The sequence below is a fragment of the Dipodomys ordii genome, unplaced genomic scaffold (assembly GCF_000151885.1).
Source record: "Dipodomys ordii isolate 6190 unplaced genomic scaffold, Dord_2.0 Scaffold68, whole genome shotgun sequence".
NCBI classification, from domain to species: domain Eukaryota; kingdom Metazoa; phylum Chordata; class Mammalia; order Rodentia; family Heteromyidae; genus Dipodomys; species Dipodomys ordii.
This window is the reverse complement of record NW_012267284.1, coordinates 6544325-6557788: the sequence shown is the minus strand read 5'-3', so window position 1 is coordinate 6557788 and position 13464 is coordinate 6544325. Positions and strand designations below refer to the sequence as shown.

Below are 13464 nucleotides of genomic sequence, written 5' to 3'. Positions count from 1 at the left end.
CCAGGAGGGGGGCTGGGAAGGTGGCTCAGTGGTAGAGTGCTTGTCTTGCATGCATGAGGCCCTGGGTTCGATTCCTCAGCACCATATAAGCAGAAAAAGCCAGAAGTGGTGCTGTGGCTTAAGTGGTAGAGCACTAGCCTTGAGCTGAAGAGCTGAGGGACAGTGCCCAGACCCTGAGTTCAGGCCCCATGACCGACAAAAACAAACAAAACAAAACAAACAAACTCCCAGGAGGCTTGTTGCCACTTCGCACTCATTTATTCAGTCACTCATCCACTCATTCATTCACTCAATTATTTGCTCATTCACTCACTTAACAAGAACATGGGTTTCTTTCTTCCCATTTTGGCCATTTTGGGGCATCTGGCACAAGTGAGCCCTACCTGGAGCCTCCTCCTTTTTGATGAGAAGGGCCAGTATTGCCAGGGAGGATTTTTGGAACAAGCCCAACACAGTCATTCAAGGGGAATTTGTTCTTCTCCAGCTGCCTGTGATGTAACCTCCATTGGGTGGGGGGGGGTGCAGATGCCAGTCCGTAAGCTTGGGGCTCAGCCCCACATTTTTGTCAGTCATGGGGCTTGAACTCTGGGCCTGGGCGCTGTCCCTTAGCTCTTCAGCTCAAGGCGAGCGCTCTACCACTTGAGCCACAGTGACACTTCTGGCTTTTTCTGTTTATGTGGTGCTGAGGAATCGAACACAGGGCCTCATGCAAAGGAGGCAAGCAATCTACCACTAAGCCACCTTCCCAGCCCATCAGCGCCCCCTTTTAAGGTCTCTCCCTGTCTTCAGCTCCTGCCTACAGCTCTGCTCTGCTGTAGGCACCCAGGACCTGCCTTCAATCCTGGCGCGTCAGTTCCCTAATGGATTTCATGGCATCTGGGATGGTCCTGAGCCCCACATGGAATTGGAGCCTCAGTCACTCTCACGTGAACACTTACTGAATGAACATGGCTGGGAACCAGGGCCCCTGGTTGTGCTCTCCTGACCTTTACCTGCTTCCCCTAGCCCTCAGATCTTTCTCTGTCCTGGTGGAATTGCTGGTGGTGACTGATCACACCTGCCAGGATCCTGAGCTACAGGCAAAAATCTCCCCAAGGCTTCTCATCTCCCCTCTGGACAGCAGGCCTTCCCTTTAAAAATACCACAGACTCATCCATTGGAATTGGGGATCCAGGTAAGTGGGGATCCAGGTAATCGGACATCTACTACTTTCTGTGTCCTATTTTGCCAAATGGCTCTGGCTGGAAAGAGGAGCAGGAAGCAGCCTGCCGGATCCTACCATGGTACATAGAGAACAGAGGAAAGTAGGTGAGTGTCAAAAACCTTTGAGCTTTCTATCTCCTACCGACCATGCGGACATTTGGGATCACATGCCTGATTTTTAGGGTCCCGTGAAAGGGGACAGGTATCATTTGATTTCGAATCTTCCATTGCTATAGCTACCAAGCTTTTCTTGTTTCAGGAGTGGAAGTCTAGGACACTGCAGTGTGGTTTACTAAAAATATTGGCCCAATGCATTAGGCCAGTCATTGGTGCTGTTCTGACTGCTGATACAGCTCACAGCCCCGGGGCCCAGTGCTGTTTCTCCACATTCATCCTAGAGAGGCACACGCTGCTCTGTGGGTGACAGGCGCCTGGGCCCTTCTGGTAAGATTAAAATTCCAAGGAAGACGAACTCACTCTTCCAAGCTGGCTGGACAAGTGAGTGTTAGCCCCTCTCTTAGTCACCAACAGAACCTAACTCTTGTCTATGTGTCATTTCCCTCCTTCCCCTGGAACATGTTTGTCATGACTGGAAAAGCCACTTGCAGGTAGTGGCTTTGAGCAGACAAATGGACACATTCATCCACTGGAGGTCGTTCACAGGCTCGTGGATTTTTTTTTTTCTCGCTTTGCAAGTGTTGTCATTTTTGGCCAAGACTAATGTCCAGCCATCTCATCGAGGGCCATAAACACTGGTGTGGCTGCCCCTGGCCTACCTTTGGCTGCATGGCACTGGGAGTCTCCCAGGAGACAAGTTCATTTCAGTGAACTGTGCTAGCAGGGGCAGGTGGTCAGGAGGGACCGGCCAGGCCTATCCCAGAAGCATAGAAAGGGCAAGGCCAGTACTCACAGTGCTGGTGTAGTGGATGCGCATGAAGTGGGCCTCTGGCCCTTTGCCCTTGCCTGCAGCCCTAGGTCATGAGGAAGTTGCTAGATTTGCCCAGGTGGTTGTCATACAAAACTGCCTTGAATATCGCATCTGTGGCTTTGGGGAAGACACACTGCTCCTCCAAGATGGAGAAGATCCCCATGGGCTAGGAAGGAGAAGAGTGGTGTTGGAGAGGGCCTTGATCTGGGGCTGGTTGCCAGGCTGCATAATTACCCATGTGACCTGGAAGCAGAACTTGGAGCAGTTATATCCAGAAACAGCTCATGACATTCCCTAGCCTTGTCTTCAAAAGCCATAGCCATTTAGACAACAAAGAGACAGAAGGGAAGGCTGAGGCTAGAAGGGGCATTAGCTCCCTGAGTGCCAGTCCCACCTTAATCAGACCCCAGGCAACACTGACACTATAGATGGGTCCTCCCTGCTTTTCCTTCTCCGTGCCTGCGCCTCTGACCCGGCCCTCTGTCGACCTGGGGCCTCATGTTGTTCCACATTGATTCTCACATGAAAAGTGGGAAAAATAACAGCTGCTGTTAGTGACCTCATTGTCCCCTTGGCTTTTGTTTCACTTTGTTTTGTTTTGGAGGTCCTAGAGATTGTACTCAGGGCCTAGCACTCGCTAGTCCAGCACTCTACCACTTGTGGCCCAACCCTTTTATTTTTTTAGTTTATTTTTCATGTAGGGTCATGTGATTATGCTCAGGACTAGTGTCTGACTGTGTTACACTTAGCTGCACCTCCTGAGTAGCTGAGATTACAGGCACCCACCACACCAGACCTGGCTCTGAGGATCTGGATTTTGAAAGATGATTGTGGAAGAAACAGTGCCTAAACCCAAAGCTTAAAAATAAGGCTATGTCCTGCTCTGGAACAGCTGCGTGGGGAGGCCTGTGTAGGCACTGGAGGGCAGGGGGACCATGCATACAACCTGGTTTTAGAGCCTCTGCATTGCTGGGAGGTACAGGTTAGGCCACACTGGAGACCCCAAGAGGCTTCAAAGTATGACTGTGGCTGGCCAAGGAGGAGCCTCCACAACAAGGCATAATTTTTTCAAATTTATTTTAAAATCACCTTTAAATAATTATACATCCAGGCACCAGTGGCTCACACCTATAATCCTAGCTACTCAAAAGCAGCAAAGTCCATGAGACTCTTATCGCCACATAACCACCAGAAAACTAGAAGTGGCTCTATGGCTCAAGTGGTAGAGTGCTTGCCTTGAGCTGAAGAGCTCAGAGACAGCACCCAGGCCCAGAGTTCAAGCCCACAAATGAAAGAAATAAAAATTATGCAAGGGGGTTTTAGTCCCACATGTCAGTCTATAAATATAGTGCATCTCGAGCAGTGTCATGTTCCCATTTGTCCCAGCCCCACCCAGCCCCTCAGGTTGGTTTGTTCTTTCTTCAGATTTTCACATTGAAATAACCTCAGGCTTGCAAAAAATTGCAAGTAACTCGCAGATTGCTGCAAATAACACAAGTCCTTCCTCTAGAGTTGCAACCCAGCCTGCACACTAACATTAATGATTATGTGGTAATAAAGCTTAGCATGGATACCCTCAATTATGAACAAATTTTGTTCAGATTGTGTCATCTATCCTGTCACATCTTTTCCTGAAGTTCCTGAAAATGTGCCACTTAGCCAGTATAGGCTGGGCCTGTATTGAATTGGAAATATCTATATGCGTGTGTGTATATATATTCTCTTGAAATAGAGTCCTACGACTTGGGTTCAAACTAGCTTCAAACTTACCAGGTAGCCTAGGCTGGCCTCAAATTTAGGATCCTCCTGCCTCTGCCTCCTGTGTGTGCTCCGATTATGGGGATTACAGAAGTGTGCCATGATATCTGGCTATATTCTTTTTGTTGTTGTTGGTTGTGGGGCTTGAACTCTGGGCCTGGGCACTGTCCCTGAGCTCTTCAGCTCAATGCAAGAGCTCTGCCACTTGAGCCACAGCACCATTTCTGGTTTTCTGGTGGTCAATTGGAGACTAGAGTCTCATGGACTTTCCTGCCCAGGCTGGCTTTGAACCACAATCCTCAGATCTCAGCCTCCTGAGCATCTAGGATTACAGGCGTGAGCCACCAGCGCCCAGCTCTGGCTATATTCTTGAAATAGGCCATTTGCTAAAAATATTCTCTGGGGTGTGATTACAGGGGAGGTAGACTGACTCTGCCTCTTGCAGGTTGGGGGACTTGGAGAGTGACTTCCTACTGTGAAGTGGGTGTAATGAAAGCCCTTCCCTCACATAGTAGGTGTGAGTGTCCTTTGCATGTTGGTTTAACAGCAGCCATTGCAGTTGCTACTGTGGCCATTATGTAGAAGATGAGTGAGGGGTCAGGATGTCCAAGGCCTTCAGTGGTGTCTCCCACTGCTCCTTAGCTCAGTGTCACCTCCTGTGAGTGTTAGTGAAGTTGATGCACAGCTGCTTGAAGCTGTTGAGCTGATGAAGGTCATAGAGGGTCATGGATGCAGGCCCAAGTGCAAAGATGCGTTCATGGCCCACCAGGATCAGGCCCTGTTGGCAAGGCCTTAATGCTGACTGGTCCAAGGTCAGGTCAGCCAGCGAGAAGGGGCTCTCTGTTATCTCCCCTGTACCAGGGATGCCGGGAACAGAACCAGGCAGCCCACACTCCAGCCCCTCTGGCTAATTAAAATCATCGTGGAGAGAACCACCATCTTTCCCAGAGATGCTTTGTGGACTGATCCATCACGTGCCACCTGTGATGTGTTGGCAAATCATCGTATTCAAAACAAAAGCAACCTTCATTTGTAGCATTTGCCAATTTCCATGGTGTAAATGTTCCCACCATGGTGAATTTCACACAGTATCAACTAGCTCCCCAAATTCCTGAAGTTCCTGAAAATGTAACACTCAGCCAGTACAGGCTGGGTCTGGCACCTCACGCATTCCGTCCATTCTTTACAACTCAGCACCATAGAGCTGAAGATGGAAATTTCTGGAGTCCAAAAGTCAAGGATCCAGTAGCAAACTGAGATTGGCCTGACCCAGGTCCCCGGTGATAAACAAGACAACCCCAATGAAAAGTAGTTTATAAAAAGAGATTGAAACTTTTATCTCCAATTGACCACCAAGACCCAAGAGCAGCGCATGCACATGTGCACATGTGTATACACACACACACACACACACACACACACACACACACACACACATATGCTTTGGGAGGCTGAGAACAAGAGGATTATGGTTTGAGGACAGCACAAGCCAAAGGTTTTCCTAAGATTCCCTTCTTACAGCTGGGCACAGTGGCACCTGCCTAATATCTAAGCCACATGGGAAACTGAAATGACAAGGATCACAGATCCTTTTCTGCTGGGCAGAAAAGTCCATGAGACATCATCTCCATAGAGGGGAGCTGGCACACACCTGCTACCTGCCATCCCAGCCATCGGGGAAGCCTAAAAGTATGTGGATGGAGGCTCAAGTGCTTGTACTGGTGGGAGGCGAGACTAAAAAAAATTACAAGGGGGCTGGGAAGGTGGCTCAGAGGTAGAGCGCTTGCCTTGCATGCCTGAGGCCCTGGGTTCGATCCTCAGCACCACATAAACAAAAAGAAAAACGCCGGAAGTGGCGCTGTAGCTCAAGTGATAGAGCGCTAGCCTTGAGCTGAAGAGCTGAGGGACAGCGCCCAGGCCCAGAGTTCAGGCCCCACGACCAGACCCCCTCCAAAAAAATTTACAAGCAAAAATGAGACTGGAGGTGTGGCTCAGCCATATCTCATCAGACTAGCAAGCTCAAGACCTGAGATCTAAAGCACTTCAGCAGAGGTGGGGAGGGGGCTTGACATGGCAGAGCAGACACTGCACATAAGACCAGATGTAACCTTGAAGCTCTTGAAGCCTGTGATATCCAGCACTCCAATGAAGAATTGCCTGTGCCTTTTTGGTGGCCAGGGTCTTGTTGATCCTGACCACCAGCCACTTGAACATCTTGTCATAGACTGCCTTGCCCAGAGCACCCATGGAGTTCTGGCACTGTTTCAGGTTCTGCCCCTTTTGTACAAATTCATTGTCGACTTCGACCTGGGGCCTGGTGATGCCCTTCTGGAGAGCCCTGGAATTGAGACCCATGAGATGGGTCAGCCATTGCAAGGGGAGGGGTAAAAGGAAGATGGTGGTATGCCCAGGAGACAGCCAGCACCTTCTACTGTGCTTTTGGAAGGAGAACAAGGGAAGGCAGGAGATACTTCCAGGCCATTTCCATACTTTCTCAAGGTTGCAAAGGTAGCAGTAGAGAAACCCAAATCAGCTGGGCATAGTGGCACACCCCTGTAAGCCCAGCACTCAGGAGGAGGCAGCAGGAAGACAGTAGGTTTGAAGCCAGCCTGAGCTACACAGGGAGAGCCAGTCTCAAAAAGGAAGGAAGCAAGCAACCTACAGCCCCCAGTCAGTCTTCTGGCTCTGTTCCATGCCTTTCTGACAGTTTTGAAGTCTTAAGACTTGAAGGAGCAAGCTTGATTTAGACACACCTGGCCCATCTCTGCAATGGCCCGGAGCTCCCGCCACTGGCTGCCCCTGCCCAGCATTAACCCTTTGTGGCACACACCTCAGCTTGCTCCTTTCTGGGCTTCTGCTTAAACTTCATGCTCCCAAAGTGCATAATACCCCCAGTGAGCTTGTACACACACCCAGCTGAAGCCCAGCACATTACAAGTCATCTGGGAACACAGAGAAGGAAGCCAAGCCTCAGTGAGCTCCCCACACGGCCCTGGGGCCCAGAGACTGCCACCCAGGGACGCCCAATGTGCCTCTGTGGTGGTGAACTCTTAGTCTGGCCCAGAACCCTAAGACACCTGCTTTCCCCCAAGAATCCCAAACCAGACCCTCTGTGCCTAGACACAATGTGTCTTCAACTTCACTGGCCCCTGTAGAGCTATCTGAAAAATGGGGAGAGGGAGTGGTTAGAAGAGATCAGAATGCCGTGTAAAATGTTTGGTTCCAGGGCTTGGCACATAGCAAGTGCTCAATAACAGGAGGCATTATTATTATTATTAATTATTATTATTATTGCTGGTAATGTTAGGGCAAGGTCCTGGGAGAGGGAAAGCCAAGATGAATTAAGAATCTATCTCTTGCCACGTGCTGGTGGCTCACGCCTATAATCCTACCTACTCAGGAGGCTGAGATCTGAGGATTGTGGTTCAAGGTCAGCCTAGGCAGATAAACCTGTGAGAACTCTTCTCTCCAATTAACCACCAGAAAAATCAGACGTAGCTATGGCTCAAGTGGTAGAGCAACAGCTTTGAGCAGAAAAGTTCAGGAACAGTGCCTAGGCCCTGAGTTCAAGCCCCACGAATGATCAAAAAAAAAAAATCCATTCCTTTATGGAAGAGGGCCTAGTACAGTGCAGTCACATGCCAGACTGGGCCACATAGCCATGGTGGCCTGCAGGTCCTAGCATAGCTGAGAAATGCTTTTCTTTTCCTTTTCCTTACCACATATTAGTCCTACAAAGGCCTTCCCCCTGGTGATTTACAGGCATATTTTATAATTAGTCGGGTTAACCTCATAGTCCTATCTTTCTCCATGGTACATGGGGAGGATTGAACTCAGGACTCATGCTTCAAACATTCCACTATTTGAGCCATGCCCCCCAGCCCTCTTTGCTTTTCAGTTTGTTTTTCAGGGATGGCCTCACACTTTTGCTCAGGCCAGCCTCAGATGATGAGCCTCCTACCTCCACCTCCTGAGCAGCTGGGGTCAGGTGTGTGCCACCACCCCTAGCGCCTTAGTATGTTTTTCATGGTTACTTTTAAGTACTTCTACTTTTAAAAAGTTCTGCATAAGGCAGTGTGTTGGGTTAGGTCGGCAGCAGCTTCTTACATCTTTCTTGGCCGCACTGTTTCTCGCTGCATGATTACATCTTCTGTTTTGTCCACCCTGGCCCTTGCAGCAATGGCTTGTAGTAGAGGCTTCTAGAAGTATCGGCTCTGGTGTTCGGCCGATGTCCCCTCCCAGCGCATTACCAGGCAACACAGGACTGACCTGCATGGAAGTTCAAATGCTGCACACAGCGGCTGCATCAGCAGACACCTGCCATCCCCACCCCAGCAAGCAGAGGCCGGAGGATCACAGGTCGAGGCTGGCGCAGGCAAAAAGTTAGCAAGACCCCATTTGTAAAACAAACGAAAAGCAAAAAGACTGGGAGTAGTATGGCTCAAGCAGTAGAGCACCTGCTTGTCCTCCCCTCTCCCTGCAGCATTAGGAAAAAAAAGAAAAAAGAAAAGCGGAGCCCGTGGAGCCTGTGGCTGCTAGCTGGGCTAAGAGGTGATGAACTGAATCTCCACAGAGTACTGATTAAGCCAGGCTGCTCTGAGGGGCCCTGTCCTGTCCTGCTCCCCCAAGTCCTCCACTCCCCATCCTTCTAGCCACCACTCACCACTCTGTGATCTGCAGCTCCTTCCTGTTGTTCATGTTCTCCACCATCGTGACTCCTTAGCTCACCCACCTAGTGGTATTGCTTGGGGTTGGGAGCCAGCAGCAGACTCTGCCAAGAGCGCCAGAGGGGACAGCAGCCGGGTGACGGGAGCTTGTCCCCTTCATATCACTGCCAGTCCCAGGTGTGTGTGGGGGGGAAGGGAACAGTCCCAGGTGTGTGGGGGGGAGGGAAAATATGTCCTCTGACCTCTGCCCTGACATGCATCTTTAAACCAAATGCTCATGGGGAAATTCTTTCATTGGGGAAAGAAAGGAAAAGCAAGTTCCAGGGCAGGGAGATGGGCACCAGGCCCCTCACCGACAAGTTGGGGCTTCTTGTTGGAGAGAATCTGGTAGAAAATGTGGTAGCTCCTCTCGGCTCCCTGTGGCGAGGTGACCTGAGATGTCTCTAAGAGGTCTGAAAAAGAAATGGGAGGAGCACGGAGCATTCTACCAGGGGATTGGGTTCCCTGGGGAACCGGTGCTCCCTCTCCTCGAACCTGCAAGAGTCACCATTGGGGGACCCACAGGCTCCATGCATGCATGCATGCACATGTGTGTGTGCGTGCATGTGTGTACATGCATGTGTATTCACTGACTACCAGTGAGGGAATCTCCTAGCGCAGAGCCTGCCCCTGAGCGCAGGACCGCTAACACGCAGAAGCTCTTGATAGAAATCATCTGTGGGTGCTTGAAGTACTTACTTTTTTTTATTTTGTAATTTGTATTCTTCTTTTCAAGGCGTACCGAGAATGGAACTCAGGGTCCTGTACTTGGTGAATGAGCACTGTACCATTTAAAGCCACCCCCTCAGCCCCATTTTGCTTTTATTTATTTTTCACCTAGGGCCTTGTTCTTTTGCCTGTGGCTGGCCTCAAACTTTAATCGTCGTACCTCTGCCTTCCAGGTAGTTGGGATTACAGGTGTGAGCCATCACGCCCAGCTTGTTTTTTGAGTTAGGGCCTCTCGACGTTTTCTGCCCAGGCTTGCTTCAAATCATAATCCTCCTGCCTCTGCCTTCCGTGTGGCTAGGATGACAGAGGTGTGCCACTTCACTCACTTTTCTTTTTTTACTTTTGTATATTTAATTTTTTCTCTCTTTTCTTTCTTTCCTCCATCAGTTTGGGGGATTGAACTCAGGGCTTCGCACTTGTTAGGCAAGTGCTCTACCACTTGAGCCACAAGTCTACTCCTTTTAGGTTTTGAGACAGGATTTCACTTTGTAAGCCCAGGCTGGCCTCAAACAATCCTCCTGTCTCAGCCTCCTAGGTGCTGGGATTACAGGCCAACTTGAACTTAATATTTTTTATTTTTTGTCTGTCGTGGGGCTTGAACTCTGGGCCTGGGCGCTGTCCCTCAGCTCTTCAGCTCAAAGCGAGCGCTCTGCCACTTGAGCTACAGCGCCACTTCCGGTTTTCTGGTGGTTTTATTGGAGATAGGAGTCTCACGGTCTCTCCTGCCCGGGCTGGCTTTGAACTTCGATCCTCAGATCTCAGCCTCCTGAGTAGCTAGGATTACAGGCGTGAGCCACCAGCGCCCGGCTTTGAACTTAATATTTTTTAAATGACGGCTCCTCATCTTCATGTTGCCCAGGGCCTCAAAAATGAGGTAGCCTTTCCCGCCTGAAAGAGCTCTCTTCTGGGGGCCTGACTTACAGCGCTTATCTCCTCCTGCTACAAAGCCCTGACCGACCCTTTGTGGCTCTCAATGCCTCTACCCTTAAGCCAGGTCTTTGGCCAAGTCCCTTGATTCTACTATGAAGCAGGCTCTGTGTGTTGATTAGATCCCAGTATGGATTAGACCCTGCTATTCCTTAAACACCCATGGGAGGGGAATCCTTCCCCCCCCCCACCGCCTTCCTCCCTTCCCCCTTTAAATCACTCTCAACTTCTGACACCTGTCCTACCACCCCCACAGGGCCTCGATTGCCCCTACTCATACTCACAAAGCGGGAAGTTGTTCCTGGTGGTCTCAGCATTGAAGGCCTCCAGCACCAGGTTCACCTGGATGATCTGATCCTCCAGGGACCCCTGGCTAGAAAGCAACCCACGGGTGGGGGGGGGTGAGAGTGGGCAGTCAGCTGTGTGTGCCTTTGTAGCTCTGATGCTGGGAGACTGTGGCAGGCTGGGATGTGAGCTGTCATTCATTCCCTCACTATGCTCCTGGTGGAGAGACGCTGAGCAGACCTGAAACCTGGCCCTGGCTACTTTGGTCAGCCTTCAGATCTTTGTCACCTTTCCATAGCTGTCACTTGCCCAGAGATATTCCATGTGTTCCCCCAGGGGCGCAAGAAATGAACAAGGAATTAAGCTGCTGCTTCTCTGCTGAGCACTGTAGCTCTTTTCTGTGTCTTTACTCAGGCTTATCACCTGGGAGATGGTCCTAACCCCCCAAGTGGCCCAGGACCGTGTGTGTGCTCCTTTACTGCGTGTGCCTGATCCTAGCATATGGCCTTAACTTCTTATCCGAGGACTGCTTTCCAGAACCTCCAATGTTGGCAGAATACTGGATGACCTTCTTTGTGTTCTCTGTCTTGCCAGCACCTGCTGCAGGAGGAATGAGGGGACCAGAGAGAGACTCACCTTTCTCCTTTTTCTTTTTCTTGTTTTTGGTCAGTCCTGGGGCTTGAACTCAGGGCCTGGGCACTGTCCCTGAGCTGCTTTTTTGCTCAAGGCTAGCACTCTACCATGTGAACCATAGTGCCACTTCCAGTTTTTTCTGTTCATGTGGTATTGAGGAATCAAACCTAGGGTTTTGAGCATGTTAGGCAAGCACTCTACCACTAAGCCACATTCCCAGCCTATGAGACCCACCTTTCTATCCACAGCCCCTCCCTCAGCCTGTACCCCCAGCCCGTGGGGCCACCTTCCTATTGGCTGAGCAGGTGAGCCCCTTCCCTGCCTGCCAGCTCTGTTCAAAGTCCCCCAATTAATCTAAGAAGGCTTAATTATATGTGTAAGGTACCGACCTAATTATATGTATATAGCCTGGGATAAAGAAGAGACACTTACGTGATTAGCATGGACCGATTTTCACGATCTGTGGGGAAGAAAACAGCAATGGAAAGATGTAATTAGGAAGCGTTGAGAAATGAGACATTTGACAAACCCCACCACATTCTTCCCGACCCCCGCCGCCGCCGCCGGCCTGGCTGCTCTGGGATCCTGCAAGATTGTGTGAGTGTGCCCAGCACTGCCACACTCACCCTTGCAGAATATACCAGTGACTCCATTTCTACCCATTCAGGAAACAATATAAAGAGTGAAAACCAGGACTGAGGGCATGGCTTAAGTGGCAGAGCACTATGCCTAGCAAGCATGAGGTCCTGGGTTCAAATCACTTAGTGGTGGCTTCTCGTTTGGGTGTGAGGTAGGGATGTTGCTTGGCCCATGCCCTCCTCCAGCAGAACTGGGGTCTTGTGGTTGGTAGCCACAAATGCCCAGGGAAGACTTCCCCCACCTCCCATCCCAGGGTCTGGGATGCACCAAGAGCACGTCATGGGTGTCAAAGATGCAGAAGAGGTGGGGCAGCATCTCTGTGTGCTTCGTGCCCTTGTACATGTTGGCCACATGGGGTAGACGGGCAGCCACCTGTAGGGGTTGATTGTCATGCAGAACAAGCTGGAGTAGGTCTGGTGGAGAGAAGAATATGGTGGCGAGGAGGCCTGCATCCCTCTGGGCTGGGCACTCTGCATCTCACCATTTCTCTATCTAGTAAGCACAGCAAAGTCTTTGCTGTAATCCACATTTGTTTCATTTTCTTTGGCAGCACACAGTCCGTTGTGGGTAGCACAGCATCTGGTCCCCGGCTTGGGTGCTTCCCTCCCTCCTTCCACAGGGGGCGCTGTGTTCTGCTCTCCTCTCACACATTGTGGTGGCGTTCCAACATGCCAAAACCTGGACTCAGCACCCTTTGTCAGCATCCTGATGGCTACGGGAGGTGGGGGGAGGGGAGAGCGTGGGAGGGCCCCACCCAGTCCTGCCACTCTGCCACTCACGTAAATCCTCATGTGGCTGTAGCACTGGCTCAGGTTGTCCAGCGCACTGGCCTCATTCAGAAAAGTCTTATCTGCCATGTTGCTGGCCTGGTAGAACTTGGCTGGGTTCCTCTGGTGGATTTCGTCTCTCTTCACAGTGAGCATCTGGTGGTTGGGAAGTGGTGTTCGCATGAGGAATTGTACCTTGGTGGCCCAGGGACACCCAGCAAGCCCCACAGAGCCCCTGATGTTCTGGAAGGGCCCCCGAGTGAGCCCAGCTCCTGGCCTGGCCATCGCAGCCTGCACTGCGTCCTCTCTGAAGCAGGGATGGCAAGAATCATGTCAAATACCTCCACCTCCTTCAGAGTGTTCACTTCTAAAATGACAATAGACCTGTCCACTTTTTTTTTTTTTTTTTTTAGTACTGGGGTTTGAATTCAGGGCCTCATGCTTGCTAGGTAGATGCTTTACCCCTTGAACCAACAGGGAATTGCATTTTTTGCCTAGGGCCAGCTTGAGGCCTGCCTTGAGCAAGATTCTTCTACCTTTGCCCACCAGGTAGCTAGGGTTCATAGGTGCATGCCATCATATCTTCCTAATTGATTGAGATGGGGGGCTTGAGAATTTTTTTTCCTGGGTTAGTGTGAAACCACGATCCTTCCCAATCTCTGTTTCCCAGGTGCCAGGATTATAGGGGTGAGCCACCACACTTGGCTCAAATATTTTATCTATTTATTTTGTAATACAATTTTATTGTTACAATTAAGGTGTTATTTATTTATTATTTTAAAGAGACATTACCCTGCTTGCAGCAAACCACCTTTAAAAATAAAATTAAACTGGGAGCCAGTGGCTTATACCTATAATTCTAGCCACTTAAGAGGCTGAGATCTGAGGA

The 13464-nt window shown here is 50.3% G+C and overlaps 1 pseudogene; it reads right to left on the bottom strand.

Moving 5' to 3' along the window:
- The window catches only part of LOC105990892, a 50686-nt pseudogene extending 37826 nt beyond the window's left edge, over window positions 1-12860 (bottom strand).
- Between the last annotated feature and the right edge of the window lie 604 nt (window positions 12861-13464).